The following is a 19,738-nucleotide window of genomic DNA, read 5'->3' on the forward strand; positions in this document are numbered from 1 at the left end:
GAGACTCTAAAGTTGAAAAATCAAAATAGGATGATAATTATTCAAATCCTATTTTATTATCTTACAAAGAATCTTTGTATTTCTTAGTCATTCCTTCATTTATTTGCATTTGAAAGATAAAATTATTGCTAGAGGCTGCAATTGAAAAAAAAAAAAACTAAGAGTGCAGAAAATTGCCGTTTTTTTGTTATTTTGATTTTGCTGTAATTCAGGCATTAGAAATCGATCCATACAGAGACTCTAAAGTTGAAAACTCAAAATGGAATAATAATTATTCGAATCCTATTTTATTATCTTACAAAGAATCTTTGTATTTCTTAGTCATTCCCTCATTTATTTTTCCAAAACCTACTATATAGAATCTTTGAAAAAGGAAAGCTCTGGTGATGAGAATACTCTATTATTTTTAGAGACCATCAAGGTTACATGACTTCCCTGGTGGCTCAGACGGTAAAGTGTCTGTCTACAATGCAGGAGACCTGGGTTCGATCCCTGGGTCAGGAAGATTCCCTGGAGAAGGAAATGGCAACCCACTCCAGTACTCTTGCCTAGAAAATCTCATGGACAGAGGAGCTTGGTGCAGGCTACTGTCCATGGGGGTCACAAATAGTCAGGCACAACTGAGCAACTTCACTTCACTTCAAGGTTACGTGGGGGAGGCATTTTACCTATTTCTGTTCCATAGGAATCTGCACAGTTCATCACAGGGAAGGTGCTCTACAAAATTAGAAACAAAGATGAACATCTATTTGCTTATAAGCTTGAAATAACTTTGGTGTCAAAAACAAATGACATCAACTTTGCCCCCTCCATCAACCTGTCCTCTTGCCATTCAGCATTGTAATTAACCAATGTTTTGTAATCTAAAACCCATTCTGCATGTGTTACCCACTTTTCCCGCTTGAGGTATTCTGAATTTGTGTGCAATATTTTTCAGAATATAAGAGATAGAGAAAAATCTTACTTTTGTGTTCAGTGATTTCCCAGACCTCAGGGGCATAATGATTGCAGGAGGAATCCCATCGGGCAATTTTTCATTAGTATCTATGACAAGCTGTTTCACCACAGGCTATTGTTTTCATGGAAAGTTCAAATACAGTAGGATGGGATAAGGTGTGCTATTAACACATAATGGTACGATTATTACCTATCATATATGTATGACCTTTGTCTCCTAAAACATTGATACTCTTCATTATGATGTACCATCCTAGTATAAGAGGGACAGTTAGACAGCTTTAGAGTACTTTTGTTAGTTGTCTATATTATATATGTTTAAAGTTTTCAGAGCTTTCCTAAGAGGTGAGATAGAAGGGAAAAAACAAATAGATCAAAGAATCACAGGGCTTTAAAGGAACTTGACATTAATTTGTCTATTCCTTCTACATCCTGGCATCAAGTAGCTAAGCTATTTCAGGTGAGGGTATGTTTTATACACAATTCTAAATTTCAGCATCACATGTATCTGCAAAAAGCCATATGCCTCTAAAGTAATAACATGACTCTACAAGCACACACAAAAAATCAGTCTTTATAGCTACCTATTGTATTACAAGTTTCTTCAATGAGTTGAAACTTATTTCTTCTCACATCTCCTTACACAAATCAGTAGTCCCGTTTTATTTATTTTTTGTTTGTACAACCTCATATTCCCAATGACAGTTGTTAAATACATATTTAGTTTTCTCTAGAATGAATGTGAGTAATCATCATTGGTTTGGGTTAATTGAGTAGGTTCTCCTTTAGCTTGAGCAGAATTAAGGGCACATATCTTCATTTCTCACAGTCAATATGTGGTTGAAAAAATTTCATTCCTTCAGCAAATATGGAATTTCAGCTCTGCACATGGCATTATGCCAAGTTCTATAAGGGGTATAAAGAAGAATAAGATATGATCCCTAATTTCAAAAAGCTTACAGACCAATATAGGAAGTGAAACACTAGACAAGTGACTATAGCAAACCATTGAAACAGGAGAAGGTAGCTAAAATTAATTAAGTACATATAAGTAGCCAGTCTGTATAACTCCAATTAATGGACACAGGATTACTTTCTCTTGTTAGGCTGCCCTTCCTGAGGTTTAGGAAAGTCACCTTGTTATAAATTCAGTGACTGTATTTGAAACAAGTTCTTTCTGGCTCCCAGGTGGCGCAGTGGTAAAGAATTGGCCTGCAAATGCAGGAGATGAAGGAGATGAAGTTTCGATCCTTGGGTCAGGAAGATCCCTTGGAGTAGGATATGGCAACCCACTCCAGTATGCTTGCCTGGAAAATCCCATGGACGGAGAAGCCTGACAGGTTACAGTCCATGGGGTTGCAAAGAGTCAGACATGAATGAGCATACATGTCCGCATCTTTTTGGCTCTGGGGGCCACTCTCTCCTAGCAAGACTGCCTCTTTTCCATAACGGGGGCCATCATGGCCTAATTCCCCCATGTGAGGAAAGTCACCTTATTCTTTCCAAATTGAAATTCTATTTTTAATTTTAGGTAAAAGTGAGACTCCAGAGGTAACTATGCCATGCAGTGTAAGCAAAGAAGTCTTTATGTGGGCTCATCTCTTGTTAAATTGATCTCTAAGGCCATGAGATAAAAAACTATGTCTTATTTTTATGGTAATCTGAATATAGTAGAAGTTTAAAACATAGAACTAATTAAATGGGTACACAGAATATCTGTCTTCTTCTCAGACCTAGAATTTTCTTTAGGAATTAATATCTAGAACATCTCCCAGAGAATGAAGATAATCCCACCAAGGTACAAAGTTGTGAAAAGCCATAAGCTTATTAGCCATCAAAATGTTTAGTCTATTTATATTTATCAGGTTTTTTTCCATACTTTTTTTTTAAGGAAAAATAAATGTCAAAAATTTATTTTAAAACAAACATAATCTCTCCCATCTGGCAGACAGACTGTAGACATTAGTATGTATAATTCAGTGTGGTATATTGATTTTGTTTCTTGCGATCCAAGTGGACCCTGGCAGTCTCTAGGGTGTGTGTGTGTGTGTGTGTGTGTGTGTGTGTGTGTGCTCAGTCACTAAATCCTGTCCAACTCTTTGTGACCCAATACATTTATCAGAGCTTTTTCCATACTTTTAATTAATGTATGAGGAAAAGAGAGCTTCCCTGGTGGCTCAGACAGTAAAGAATCCGCCTGCAATGCAGGAAACCTGAGTTTGATTCCTGGGTCTGGAAGATCCCCTGGAGAAAGGAATGGTAACACACTCCAGTATTTTTGCCTGGAGAATCCCATGGACAGAGGAGCCTGGATGGGGTCACAAAGCGTTGGACATGACTAAGCAACTAAGCACATACACACATGAGGATAAGAAGGCAGAAAATTTGAGTGTATGAAAAAGTAAATATTATTTTGTGTGACTTTTATAATTCCATATTTAATGGCTGAATTGTACCAACAGGTTAAAATCGATGGATGATTGATCTGCTAATCAGTTATATCTACATCTTCATTTCTATTCTTAAGTTATTTACTTAGAAGCTGCTATTATTATTAAGGGTCATTATGATAACCTACAGAGGTCTTTTTGAGCATTAAAATTTTGAATAATTTCTTTATTCTTTCTCCTTAACCTGCTGTTTCTTATTTTTTAAACTTTTTATTATACAGTATGACATTCAGATCATTTGCACAACACATAAATATATAGCTCAAAGAGTGATCACAAGTGAGTATCTGAATAGTCACTGAGCAAGCCAAGAAATACAAAACTGGCAGCGATCCAACAACATTCTCTGGACCTTTGACAATTGCTACTTTCATCTTTTTTCCTCTTCACCAAAGATAACCACTATTCTGACTTCTAACTTTAAGGTTAAACTTTGTTTCATCTTTATATACATGGAATTACTTTTGTATCTAGCTTCTTTCTCTTAACATTATATTGGATAAAATCTTCTTTGTAGTTATATACATTAGTAGTTGAGTCATTTTTGTTGTTGTACAGTATTCATTTTATGAATACCACTTGATTAATTTGTCCATTTCACAGCAGATGTACCTTTGAGTTTCCAGTTTGGGAATATTACAGATAATGCTGTTCTAAACACAGTGCTTGTATGCACGTTTTTTGGTTCTGTATATAATTAGGAGTTAAATTGCTAGGTCATAAATTAGGCATATGTTCAAATTGAAAAAATGATGCCAGTTTTTCAAACTGGTTGTACCAGTGTATTTTCTCACCAAGAATATAAGAGAGTTCCTGCTGTTTTAAATCTTTAGTGGAGATTTGTATTGTTAAAGGGCTTCCCTGGTGGCTCAGAACTTCCCCAGTGGCTCAGCAGTAAAGAATCTGCCTGTAAAACAGGAATGCAGGAGATGCCGGTTTGATTCCTGGGTTGGGGAGATGCCCTGGCATGCCAGGATGGCATGGCAGCCCATTACAGTATTATTGCCTGGAGAATTCCATGGACAGAGGAGCCTGGCAGAGTATAGTCTATAAAGGGTTGCAAAGAGTTGGCCATGACTGAAGTGATTGAGCATGAATGCTTGTGTTCTTAAAGTCATTAATTTCATGTTCATATAACAGTATCTCATTTTAATTTGTATCTCCATGGTTACTTATGAAGATATGCAAATTATAATGTTTATTGGGTAATATCAGTATATTTCACAAATTGCCTTAAAAAATTGCATTGATAGATAGCATCAACAGTATAGAATGCATATTTCCTCATACCCTTAACAGCACTGGGAACTACCAAACTTTAAGTGCAAATGAAAAAGTCACATTATTAGCATGATTAATTTATTTTGTTATGACTGACTTTCAGCATAGTTCTCTACTTTTATTTTTTTAACATTTTTGCTATTTTTTGTGATACTTATTCCTGTCTTTGATTATTTTTTTCTATTGGGTTGATTATTATATTGATTTTTCAAAAACTCTTATATATTTACTTAAATTTTTATCTATCACAGATATTTCCCCTAGTTTGCCCTTTGATTTGGTATATCCTATTTTTAGCCATACAAAGGTTTTTTGAAATTTTTGTGGCCAGATTTATCGATCTTCGTTCTTCATGGTTTGAGGGTTTTGTCTATATTTAGGATTGTCTTCTCTACTCAAATTAACACAAATCATTATTTTTTAATTAGCTAATGATCTCTTCTAGATCTCCTATAGTTTGAAATTTTACAGCTAAATTTTTGATCGAAGGAGTTTATTTTGGAGTAAAAGAAATTCAGAATTATTTATTGTTCTTTTTTTTTTATCCAAAATGGGTAGCTAGTTGTCCAAATATTATTTTTCCATTAATAGCAGCTGGCACTAGTGGTAAAGAGCCTACCTGCTGATGCAAGAGACGTAAAAGATGCAGGTTTGATCCCAGGTTGGGAACCCACTCCAGTATTTTTGCCTGGAGAATTCCATGGGCAGAGGATGTGGTCCATAGGGTTGCAAAGAGCCAGACACGCACACACACTATTCTCTATGAATTTAAATTGTTAAATTTTTCATTCGCCAAATTCCAAAGTACACTTGAACTTATTTCTGGACTCCCTACCTAGTTAAAATTTAAAATTTTCTATCTGTCTCAATACTAATTTTGACCTGTTATAATTAAATTATTGTCTAATGTGTTTTAATAATAGTTTATTTTCCTTTAAAAATATTTCTAGACTTTTTTTTTACCTTAACATTTCTGGGTGAACTTTAATATCATTTTGTTGATTTTTCACCAAATTCACATAATTCTAAATTTATATTACACATTAACTTTGGAGAAAAATTGGCCTCTTTGCAGTACTGAGTGTCCCCAACCAATAATAGTGTGTATTTTCATGTATTCAAATTTTCTTTTCATTCTTTTTCTACTCCTTTTTTTCATATGCCAACTTTGGCAAAGAGTGCTTAAGATGGCAAATTAGATACATTAACCATTAGATTTTAAATGAAAAGATTTAAAATGAGCTTAATTTAATAACTAGCTCACTATTGAATGTCATATACTTTACAAATGCCCTGAAGTTAATACATACATTTGTATAAATATGTTGCCCTGTATATATTAAATGAAAATGCATTGTTTCTCTTAATTTTCTGGACCCACAGAAGTCAATTTACATAAATAGGCATACATATACCCATGTGCATATGATGTGTGCTAGTGATCTTTATACAGGTGGAGAGAGGGATTCAAGGTAAAAGTTATATATATTCAGATATATCTGTGATTATATTTAAGATGCAATGCCAGTAGTAACATAGAGAAAATTACATACCTCAAGTAAGAATTTAAAGTAATATTGTTTCTATGTAGAACAATTTTGTAATAAATTAACTATAGAATTTAGGAATATATTTCCTCTAATACAAAAGCTCTTACCATGATCAAATTGATATTTTTTATTGAAGTAATCCAATATCTGAAGGCCTCATAACTCAACCAATGTAATATGGTAGCCTCCTTTACCACATGAAGGCATGGTCTTGCTGGAGAGCAGTTGAGTTGGGTGACGTTGTATGCAGTCACATTCATCTATCAAATAACTGGAAAATATGTGCTGAACACTTAGCATGTGTTTACTTGATATATACTTAGAACAGCAAATAACCAAAATGGTTATTAACTGACTGTAAAAGGATGTAAGAGACAGGAAAATTACTATGGGCTGAAAAGGAAGAAGATGATTTCATAAATTAAGTGGTATTTATAGAAAGTCTTTTAGATTTCTTAAGAAATGAATGCTATGTGGAGATGGGGAAAATAAGACATGACAAACAGGTAGTGATCAAAATGTTGGAGGGATGGAGCATGGAAGCTCTTGAACGCCCCCCCCCCCCTACATTTTATCTACAACTCTCCAGTTTGACAACTTTTGACAATAATAGGCTTAAATTTTGCAGTGTTGTCCACTTTCTATTTGAGTTCAAAATATGCCTCCATAGTTAAAGATTAGGCATTGTTGTGATGTTTACAAGCCCTGAGAGCATCGTCACTGCCTCACTGGTGCCTTTAGAATAATTCTAGTCTCCTTTTACTCAGAATTCTAAAAGCTCATGTGACAGTTACCTGAAGGATTTTTTTTTAGTGAACTAGTACCAAAACTAGCCTTCTGCTTCACAGTTCCAGTTAAATAATTTTATCTTACACCATTAAAGTATGATTTCTCCTATTCTATTCCTTCAAGTACATTTTAATCTAATAGAACCATTTTGTAAACACATAAAATGACGGCGCTGTCTTCTCCAAGTTTGATTTCAAACACAAATGTGTATGTATAGATATACAGTGCATAAATACACAAACGTACACACATGTACACTTCTTTATTACCTCAGAATAAAAATGCAAATGAATTTATTAGCCTAAGAGTGGCACCAAATGGAAATTTATGCACATACATTTAAAAAACAGAACCTTTGAAAATAAAGCAGTTGCAGCTATTAATTTTCCTCTTTGACAGTTTTTTAAATTCCTCTAAAAAAATGAAACAGCATGAATACTGTCAATATATCACAACAGCCACATTAGGTTTTGTGATATACATCATAATATAAAGAGCACTATTAGAGCACAACCTGGGAACCATTAAATCATTCTAAATCACTGTTACATTCCATTAGTGTCAATGGTGAAACCACATAATAGGCTTTATTACAAACTTCACCTTGGTAGGCCATTGTCTCTAATAACCACTTCTCTATGATGTGGTATCATACCCAGAAATCCAGGGAGATAATAAAGGCTCCCTTATTTCTTTTTTATTGGATGGGTAAAGTTAAATTTAGCTGTAAGTAAAAAAAAATTCTGAGGCTTTGTTCACTAACTGCAAGTTGCTGCTATTTGGACAAAAAAAAAATTAGACAGACTTGGAAGAACAGTTTGAAATAAATTTAAAACCTGGCAATGCTGAGGCCAGGGTAGGCTGGGCAGTGCCAGCAATTACGATGTCATTTTTGAAATGCAGTTTAGCACATTTGTGTGCCTCTTTACACTTTTGTTCAGGAGCAGGGTATTGATTATAGAAACACTGTAAGTTTCAAACCTGCCCTTTCCCTCATTCTCCCCCGGTTTGAGTTGTACCCTTTTAAAAAGTCATCTGGGCACTTGGTTGAGGTGAGCCTGGTAAGGACTTCAGCTCAAACTGAGATCAATTTTCAGATGTTTCAGGGAGAATTGTACAGTGTTCTGTGCCCCTCTGCTTTACAAATAGAATCATTTATTCCCCTCCCCCTAAAATTTAGTCACAATCTCTTCACTCTATTTCTTGGATGCATTACAAATATAATGCTCCTGGCAAAGATTTCTGCTGCACAATAGACATCTGTGTTATTGGCTGAGGATATTTTAGGATAGGATAAAATAAGTGAAATTCAGATACAGTTGCATAAATAAATAATACTCTAACGAATGATTGAAATAATTTGTTTAGTAGACTACCACATCAGAGACCAAATGCTTTATATTCTCTCCATTAGTTATGAGAAATTGTAAAGTGTTTAAACAATTATTGATCATAAACAAGTACATTTATGTTTTATAAACCAACAGTCTATCCTATGGAGGTGAGTTTTGAAAAAGTCAGTTCAGGGCACTGAAATAGATGATTATTCTAATGGCTTCATTTTGCTTCTGATCCATTCTTTAGAACCAGATTTAAAAAAAGCAATAATATTATCACATGTCATCCCTATGATAAGATGATGTTTTAAACTTAGGAGGAGAAAGTGATAAAGCAAAGAGGAACAAATAACAAATACTCCAAGGGAATTAGAAATAAGTCACCAAGAGATGAATACTTCAGAAAGATGAATAGGCAAACAAAAATCATAGTGAGGAATCTGGCAGATGTATGTTTATAAGAATTGTCTAATAAAAGGGGCAAAAATAAATAAATTTGGAAATCATAAAGTAGATAAAATATAAGAAATATAGAAATCTGGTCTCATGCCTTGTAAATTTATTTAACGTGTCCTCATGCCATGAAACACTTTTAGGTCTCTGTTAACAGTGAGGCTTGCTTACCCAAGTCAGAGGTACCAGACTGACATGAAAACATATTTCTCCATCCCTCCCATTTCTATTCCCTTCTCTTGCTTTTCTTTTCTTCTTCGTCTTCTCTGTATCTTGTCTCCACCCGCCCCCCTCCTGCTTCTCGCCTTATCTTTTTCCCTCTGTCTGCCTCCCTTTCCCACTCTGTCCTGTCTCTCTCCTGGTAGCTCTCTTGCCCTCTCCTCTTCTTCCTCGCCTCCCTGTTAAACAAACTGACAGGATTTTTCAATTCTGATTTAGGCATAATATGTTTGGAAATAACAGTGCAGGAAAGTGTTAGTATAGCACTTCATGGAAGGAAAATTAAAAATAAAAACCTGTGGTATTAGGCTTTTTGTTTATGAACATTTGAACAGAAAGAAGTATAAGCTTGCTTCTGTTGCCCAGAGAAAGTCTTTTAGGTAAAGCATCACCTCTGATCTTGTTTTCTACTTTCAGGGTATATTGTATTTCTCATTTTTTGTTACATGTCTGGTTTGCAATGTCATTAATGTTCGTAGGAAAGTGAGAGAATTGCAGTTTGAAAACCCCATGCTCTACTTTATGAAGGCTAGCTTTATTTTCTATTTTTTCGAGATTCTTTTTTCCCTCTTGAAAAAAATCATGATAAAGGTCAGCTCTTAAATACATTGGAAAACTTACCTGAGTAGAAATTACAACATTTAAAAAATAATAGATGTTATTTTCTGATGTTAAATTGGCACATCAGACTGTCAGTTCGGAACTGAATCTCAGAGTGTCATGAATAAACTGGTGTCAGAATTAAAAGAAAAACATTATTAGAGTTTGTTTTAAACCTTTGGTTTTAGGCTTCAAACGGTGAACACATTAGGTTTAATTTGTATCACACAGTTGCCAGACAGAGTAGTTGTGTTTTCCAGAGCAAAGGAGAAAAAAAAAAAAATCCTAAGTCAAGCCATATATATTATTGCTTCTTAATTTCATTTACCTTTACGATTCCAGAGAAGATTTTGTGGAAGGCTTCGCAGGGTTAAGAATCTATAGGGACTGCTTCACTTGTGGCTTTGCCTAATTCTGCATTTCTTCTAGATGAAACTGGTGATAGTTGGAAAGGTGGGGGGAAAACTTTGCCAGAGGATTACATTGTGGCTAATCTGCCAGGATTAAGTAACCCACTTACTACTGAATAGGCTAATCTATTTTCCGTATTCTCTCTGTCTTTTTCAATTTTAAGAAACAGTGCTAAGGAATCTGGATTAATTAATAGTGATTGTAAAAACTGCATGAAAACCAAGAGAAGCAATGCTATTAAATATTCTTTCATAGACCAGGTGTATATTTTGTGCAATTTTTGTTAACTATATATATATTAAGATTTTATAGCACTGGAAATCCTGAAACATCTTGCAAATAGTATAAAGATTTAAAAAGTAGACTTTCCACATTGGGCCTGGTTAATCAAATATAGTTTTTATAGTGACTGATTTTGAGAGTATAGTTTTGATATTAACCTGTTTCTCTAGATAGTATACATTTCACTTATTTATGGAAATAATTCCCTTTATCTTCTTCACCTGCCCAAATAAAATGTAGGGTCATTTTCTTTAAACTGTTACATAAATATACATGGATGTTCTTCATGGGAATGATTACTTCGCATGATTTCCCATATAAACCTTTACACATTGATGTATAGGATATTTAGAAGTCTGTAACTTTTTGGAAATTATAACTGCAAGCTGAAAGATTTTTTTCCCTTAGAATAAGACAGCCAGTAGTATTTCATTCAGTTCATTTATGACAGTATGTTAGAAAGCTTCCTGCTAAACCACAAATCTCATCCCATTAACTCAGAGTCCTTTAACCTTGAGCTATTCGGATTTCACAGGGCCAAGTGAAATGTCCCTACCTTGCATTTAAAATACTAAGGCATTTTAAGAAAACAGAATTGTTTGAGTGCTACAATTATTATAAACATGTGGACAGATGAGACTTATTTGATGTAAAATGTGTAAGATTAAAAAAAAAAAGACACTTACAAGTCATAGGCTAAACATAGTTTAAAGGAAATACTAAATATATTTTTTCCCGTTCTGTGCTGCCTTCTTTAATGATCATCCCATGAGAGGTTCTTCTTTAATAAGTTAATCAAAATGTAGTTTTAAATAGGGGGATTCACTTAAAAATGGAGATGAAAACAATGCAAAGCAAACATTTACTGCAGATTTGCTGAGTAAGTAGTAGGCACTTAATTTTCTATAAATATCTTATTTAACCACCTAACAACTTTATGAGGGATGAGATGGACATGGTGCTTCCCACTTTATAAAATGATTAAACTGAGAACCACAGTTTCTTTCTTAAGGTAATATAATTAGATCTTAGGTTTAGATGTTATAATTCTACTTAATTAGATATAACACAATGACTCTTGCCTCAGGCCATGGTTCATTCATTCATTGCTTCATTCAACCAGTTTTATTTAGGGTCTAGGATGCCAAATACTGTGTCAATCTCAGAATATGAGGCTATGAATACAACTCACTGCCAATCCTTAAGATAAGTAGATTCTTTGTGGTAGAGAGACACCCAAATAAAAATAGTTCAGTTTGGAATAACAAATGCCATGATGGAGGAACACATCTGGCACTGTGCTACCAATATAATGGGGGCAGGACAAGTTATGCTCTTTGTTGGAGAAGCAGGTAAAATCTCTTTCAGGAGCAGTACTAACATTGAGCCCTAAATGAGTGGTTAGTTTAGTGGAGCTGTGGATTAGACAAAAAGCAGCCACATAGCAATAAAGAGTCAAAAAGATCAGAGAGTATCAAGAATTTTAGTAAGATTTGATTTTTGTTTCTATTGTGAGCATTGGGCCTCCCAGGTGGTGCTAGTGGTAAAGAAACTAGCTGCCAGTGCAGGAGAAATAAGAAACATAGGTCCATTCCCCTGGGTTGGGAAGATCTCTTGGAGGAGGGAGTAACAACCCACTCCAGTATTCTTGCCTGGAGAATCCCATGGACAGAGGAGCTTGGTGGGCTACAGTTCATAGGGTTGCAAAGAGTCAGACATGACTAAAGCTACTGAGCAGCAGCAGCAGCATCGTAAGCCTCAAGTCATTTAAGATCTTTGGCTGTATTTTAACATAAGTGTAATAGGTGGAACTGAAATGATCATGGCTGAATTTTATTTCAAAAATATCCCTCCAGCTGCTTGTAGAGCAGAAGAGACACTGGTAAATGCAGGAAGACCAGACAGCTATTACATTTATCTAGGTGACTGAGGTAGAAAGACTCCAGGATAGGTTTTAGAAGTAGCATAGAAAGAGTTTCAGATAAATTACATGTGGACAATAAGGGAAAGGGAATAAAAATCAAAGGTGAGTATTTGTATATTTGGAGGCATAAACATCAAAATGACTCTTTTGAAAATAGAGTTTTCATGAGCATCCTAGTTTTACTTCCTGAAAGAATAAGAGATTGTAGAAACTTTTTTGGTAACAATTTGTAGAGCTGAATTATATAAGATTCATTTCCAAGGATGTCATGTTGATTTGTTTTTCTGTGGATGTAGATCTGATTCAAGAGGCTTGTATCCTTCACATGACAACATGCAAGGAATGAACAATCTCTTCAACAAATGGTGCTGACAAAGTGAATATCTGCATGCAAAAGAATGAAATTCGACCCTTACTCCATATATAAAAGTCAACTTAAAGATTTAAATCTCAGATCTGAACTTTGAGGAAAATGCAGGAGAAGAGCTTCTTGACTTTGGTCTTGGAAATGATTTCTTGGATATGACACCGAAAGCACAGGCAGTAAAAGTAAAAATAAGACAACTGCAACTACATCAGACAAATTATCAGTCAACTGTTCAATAAGACAGCTTATAATTTGTTTTTGTCTCTTCTGATTAGCAAAGCAAGGTTCCAAGTCAGTTCATATGTGATAGGAACTCCATGTACAATTAGGTGAAGTCATATGACCATCACTGTCTTTTTCTAATAGCAGCCTTAGACCTTGTTAGGGACAGAAGGAAACACAGACATGAAATAATCAAGCAAGTTAATATACAATAATAGCTTCTATTGTTTGAAAATTTGTTATGTTAGACTACGTCAAACTTAAAAACTGGACAGCAAAAGAAGCAAGTGTAAAAGCAACCTGCATAATGGTAGAAAAGATTTGTAAATCAAGTATCTGATAAGGGCTTAGTAATATAAAGTACTTGTACAACTTTATAGGAAGAAAGCTGGTTAAAAATTGACAGAGGAGATCCATATACATTTCTTCAAAGAAGATATATTAATGGGAAATATTTAGATAAAAAATATGCTCAGTCTCCTGCATACAGTGACTCAGATAGTAAAGAAAAGATACTCAATGTCTCACTCATCATCAGAGAAATACAAATGAGACCACAATGAGATACCACCTCACACCTGTTAGAATGGCTATTATTTAAAAACACACACACACAAAAGACAAGTGTTTACAAGGATGTGGAAAACTGGAATTTAGTACACAATTGTTATGAATTAAAAATGCTTCAACACTGTGGAAAACAGTACAGAGATTTCTCAAAAAAATTAAAAATAGAACTACCATATGATCCTGCAATCCCACTTTGGGGTATTTGTACAAAGGAAGTGAAATCTTGATCTCCGAGTGATATAAGTGCTCCTGTTTGTTGCAGCATTATTCACAGTAGCTAAGATAGGAATCAGCCTAAATACTCATCAGTGATTAAGTGGATAAAAAAAAATGTGGTAAATACACACAGCTGAATATTATTCATCCTTAAAAAGGAAAGAAATCCTGCGATATGCCACAGCATGGATGAACCTAAGGACGTATGCTAAATGAAATAAGCCAGTCACAGAAGGAAAAATATTACATGATTTTACTTATGTGAGATATTTAAAAGAGTCAATCTCAAAAAGCAATAAATAAATAAATAAAATGGTATTTACCAGGATTCTAGAGCTCTGATGTACAGCATTGTGCTATACATAATATTATGCTATTTTGTACACTTAATAAATCTGTTGAGAGTAGTTCTGATGTTAAGTATTCTTTTCACGATAAAATAAAATTAAAAACAAATTAGCCTCCAATTAAATAAATTAGTTTTAAAAAATTAAAAACAAACAAACTTCCAAAGCAGTCATGATTATGAATGTTCAATTCCAGGGCATGGTGGGAATTGTAGTTTTCAGTTATTCATATGTAGTTTGTGGAGCACTATCTAGCCTTGCAGAATTCTACTCACCTGTCAAAAATATCACTTGCCCTAGGCAAATGATTGAATGCAATTCTGCAAGACTGATCTATATAGAGCAATGGGTGACAACCAGTTGCAATTTATAATTTCTAGGAGATAGTGCTACGACTACAGGTCTGCTTCCTTCTTCCTACAGAAAACGTCCAGGCATGCCCATAAGGTTTTTGGTAATATAGTGAAGCTACCAGCAGGTAAATAATCACCACACACTGAGCATCATTGTAGGTATTAATAGTGGTTGTCAGGGCACTTACAATGTGCATAAAATAGACCTAGAGAAATTATATACACAGGCTATATACTGTGAATCAGACTCAGAAGTAGATAGTTCTGAATGTAAAGATATTTAGGGAGATTTAAAAAAAAATACTTAGGATGACAGAATTTCATTACTAGATTGCGGATTATCCTTTTATTCTTTTTGAGAACAAGCCGTGATAAATGGAAAAATGCCAGACCAAAGCAAACTCATCTTTAAACGATGAAGTAAAAAGAACAATGATGATCAAAAGCCTTGGTGACCACTAAACAAGTTACAGTTTGTCCCCTGGAGGGCTGTAATGGGCTTTACTTGTCATTAGGGGGAAGATTAAGTGCCAGTGGTTTGGACTTGGTTAATTATACACTCAAATCCTTTCAGTATATCCCAGAAGCCAGGCTTTTTGCCTTTGAATATCTGTATCGTGACTCTTAGGATTGTTTATTGGTTATTTATCTTGACAACTTGAACCTGAACATTAAATCCCATTGGCAGCAACTATCTGTCAGGAGCAAAAAAGAAAAAAAAAAAATTAAAAGAAATAAGATTTGTGTATTTAGTTTTCATTATAGAAGTGCGTGTAGTTGAAAAAATGTGTACCTGTCAAGTTTTCAACATCTCGCTGGGGATGCAATGCTGTTGTGGTTTTAGAACCTGGCTGACAAATTCACATTTCAGTAGTAAAGACAAATCAAGGGTTTTTCTCCACCCCTCCCCGACTCCTTTTCTAATTCTTTTTTTCTTACCGCTTTGACAGTCATACATAACAATTTGAGACCTAAGTGCCACTTTGATGCACTATTCCATTATTAAGTGGCACAGTCACTATAGAAAAGATGACGGGCCTGTACCCAAGGCATTGTGAATTAAACAGCTTTCCACATGGGAACATGAATGGCCCAAAGAATTTTGAAATATTTAAAAAAATAATTAAAAACTTTCAGAAACATCAAAGTATGTAATTTAAAATAATCTCAGGTAGTAAATGGTAAACTATGGAAAACAAAATATTTTTAGCAGAATCTTTAAAGTTTAGAGGAAATATTAAATACATTAGCGGAACCCTTAAACCCACAATTACTAATTTCAAATATGATTGCATGATGGGTCTTGAGAAGAAAAAAAAGAGCAGTGTGAACCTATGCAGACTTTAAGATGGGAAGAAATGAATGTTTATTATGTGACAGTAATTTTACACCATATTAATAGAAGAATACTCTAAGAGTATTTCTTTATACCTACAAGGTAGAGTTTGCACTAAAGTAATATTGACTTAAATTACTTAAATTAATTCTTTTGTCAATGTCTCTACAGTAAATCAATGCACCTAGAATTAAACAACAGTTTTTGCCAGAAGGCAGGCTAATCTTTGTAATTTTTAGTTACAATTCATTAATCAGTTGGTTGCAATTAGAAAAAAACAAAGCAGCAAGAATTTGATAATGATGGCAAATAATAGAAGTTTAATATCTCTTCATAGGTTCTTTTTGTAATTCAGGGATTCAGAGAATATTAAAAAAGAAAACCTACACTATTATAAAGCTCTATTATATTTTAGCCAGCAAAATTAAGTAATTACTTTTTCTAGAAATATACTAAAAATAAAATTTTAGTGCTTATTGCACTCCAGGATATAATGGTTTACAAAATGTTTTTATCATAAGATTATTAAAGGCAAAGGAATTATTTTACAAACATGATCTTGTGATATGTCCTAGGGCAGGGTAGGGTGGCAGACCGCAAGAATTTTAAATTCTATTAATTCATATGGTTCTGAAATATTTGCTATAAGACTTATCTCTTTATATTTCTGACAACTCAGTCAAACTGATGGCAATCTGAGGATGTGAATTACAGTTTCAGTGCTCAGTACTCCAGATCTGTTTTTTTTTCTTTCTTATTTTCTGCACTAAAGAGACAAAATTGAATTACTCCTTTATCCTCTTTAAGTGGTAATCTCACAAAGCAAGAAAGAATACATCAAGGATAAAGGGGTGTTTTATACCTTTTATAGAGTGATGATAGAGAGCAGTGGCTCTGTGAAACAACAGTCAAAAGTAAATATATTGTTTCTGATGTACTTGAGGCTGAGTTGTTTAAGAAAGATAGAAAAAAAATCAATGTCATCAGTTTCCCACTTTACACTTCTGAAGTGCTAAAGGAGTTAAAAAAAAAGAGAGAGAGAGAGAGAGAAAAGTAATTATGGGAAATAAAATAAGACTTTTCTTAGTTACAATTCCTGGCCCTTTGCTGATTGCAGTAAATTATAAATTATGCAGTCAATGTAGGCCAACAAAAGAAGACATCTTCAAATCTCAGTCAAAGGTAATTACTTAAGTCGGCTGAATGTTCCCTTTTCATAGAGTGTGATCTCTCTCTGACAGCTCACACTGACAGATGACCTTCTCGGCAACGTTCTTATCCTTCGGATCATGAGCAGTGTGCCTCTCTCCCTGAATATCTCTATATATTTGTGACACTAAGCTTTCAAATACAGCTATTGACAAATCAGAACATCAGTCTAAGTGCTGGTCTTCCTATCACTCACAATAAAGTAGCTATCACTTGTGGTGGTGTAGAGCAAGCACATCTCTGAAAAATGAGTTCTCACCAAGTGCTAATTTGACACAGCTCGCTTGCCTTCCCATAATTGCTCTGTCATTGTCAGTTGGCAGTTCGGGCTCATTCCTGGAAGCTGTGCTGTACAATTGGATACAATTACTCCCATTTACCACCACTATTATGCCACTGATGTTGCCCAGTCCGCATATTGACATGCCTCATTAAACCTGGATGCGGGCCATTAATGAACATTGTTAGCATTTCTCTTAAACTTTTTTGCCTCTAATAAACAGTCAGTGTTCCATGAAGGAGCACTGCCATCCTTGTGATATGATATTTATTATCTTATGGGGGAAGGGGACCCTGAAAATGGAAACTATCCAGATGCTGAGAGAGAGATACACTGTTAGATCAGTGGAGAATATCGCTGATCAGCGGGACCTTTCTCCGCCAGGAGCATCCTAACCATTAACCGAGTGACCTCGTCTATCCAAAAGAAGACAAGCAGGATAAACATGAACACTCCAGAAGTGCCCACACCACAGCAAGGTTCTCAAGGTTGCATCATTGCCAACATCTCTCTCTAGCCGTCTCCTACCCCCAGGTGGTGCTATGTGCCATGATAAAGATAATTTTGCCCTGGGTATTCAATCCATTATGTCCAGCTAACTTCAACGTGCATTTTTATTCAGAGATAATTATGTGTTGATCAGAGAAGTCAGCGGCTGTCACCCATGTAGCAGGCACACCTGCAGTGTGACATAGGTGGTAACGATGGCATGCTCTTGAGCTGTCATGACATGGACAGGGACTTTATTATGTATATGTCATCATTTCTCTTAAGAAAATTATACTTTCCCACACAATGACAATAATGAACCTTTACAACAGTCTGATAAACCTCATTTGCAGTTTTATTCTTGACCTTCGTTAAATGTATTCTAAATACATAGAAACACCTATAAATACACAGTGTGCATTTGAGTCCCTATAAATAACTTTGTATGTGTAAGCAAGTATGAGATATCAAATTGAAAATATAGAGCTTTTAATTAAAAACAAAATAAATGAAAAGCAATTTAACCACTTCTTCATTCTTAACTTTTCCACAAGTAAAGTAAGAAAATAAATCTGCAGTTGGAGCTATTTGTGGAACTGTTACATGATTGCTACTAAAATGGACTTTACTGAATTATCTAGTGTCAAGCTTTCTTATATATTGTATCATTAAATTTACTTAATAAAACTAAAGTGAAAATCTTCTGTAGATGATGTTGATTTCTAAAACTTTGTGCATATAATATTTAAATAAAAATTTTGTATTAAGTCAGTTGCTATGTAATAACCAATTGTGATTCTGAGGCAGGGAGCAAACCGTCAATTTTTCAATTTTATTTGCAAACTTTGTTCATAACTATATAATCAAAGTGTGTATTTTAAACAGATGTCATGAAATTGGCCTGAACTAAATTTTGGATCAAGTGATCCATTACATTAAAAACCTATAAAGGAATGGTTAAGAGAGAATTTTTAAAATGTTCTTCTTTTAACTCCATAATCTATCACCCTTACAGACTTGAAGAGTTTGGGAGGTCATGGCATATAGCATCCATGATCTTGGGTAATTTAGGGTCCTTAACGTTAACATTGGGCTTCCCTGGGTGACACAGTGGTAAGGAATGCATAGGCCAATGTAGGAGACATGGGTTTGATCTATGGGTTGGGAAGATCCCCTGGAGAAGGAAATGAAAACCTGCTCTAGTATTCTTACCTGGAAAAACCCATGGAGAGAGGAGCCTAGTGTGCTACAGTCCATCAGTATATGGGGTCACAAAAGAATTGGGCACAACTTAGTGACTAAAAAACAACAACAACATTAACACTTGGCCTAAGACCACCTCTGTGTTTATTTCTTGTGGATTCTTTTAATAGTAACAGAGGTTTTCCCTCCTCTCCTTTTAGCTAGGAAACATAATCTGTAGTAATTTCTAGGATATGCTTGGCTCTTTCCTTCTCTCCCCTAGTCTTACTAAAACAGAAATTTATTTATTGAAGAGTTATTATTAATATTTCTAGGACATTATAACAAGCCTTCTTTGTGTTATTTCATTTAATCCTCAGTCAAGTCTGTGAATTAGGTACGGTTGTTATCTTCATTTGAGAGAGTGTAGTGAGGAACAGAGATGTTAAATAACTCTCCTAGAGTCAGCAGAGCTCTCATCAGTGGCAGGATTTATACCCAGGGAAGAGTTCTCCAGTGACCATATTCTTAACCACTGCCTCTCAGTGAAAGTGAAAGTCACTCAGTTGTGTCCAACTCTTTGTGACCCCATATGACCCCAGCTGGTGGAATTCTCCAGGCCAGAATACTGGAGTGGGTAGCCTTTCCCTTCTCCAGGGAATCTTCCCAACCCAGGGATTGAACCCAGGTCTTCAGCATTGTGGGCAGATTCTTTACCAGCTGAACCACAAGGGAAGCCCCAAAATACTGGAGTGGGTAGCTTATCCCTTCTCTAGTGGCTCTTCCCAACCCAGGAATCAAACTGGGGTCTCCTTCATTGCAGGAGGATTCTTTACCAGCTGAGCTATCAGGGAAGCCCAACTTGTATTTCTGTCTTTAAAATGGCAAGCTAGTTTGGTTCATTTATTTCCATA

Source organism: Giraffa tippelskirchi, chromosome 10 (genome assembly GCF_054371585.1).
Source record: "Giraffa tippelskirchi isolate mGirTip1 chromosome 10, T2T-mGirTip1v1.2.pri, whole genome shotgun sequence".
NCBI classification, from domain to species: Eukaryota; Metazoa; Chordata; class Mammalia; order Artiodactyla; family Giraffidae; genus Giraffa; species Giraffa tippelskirchi.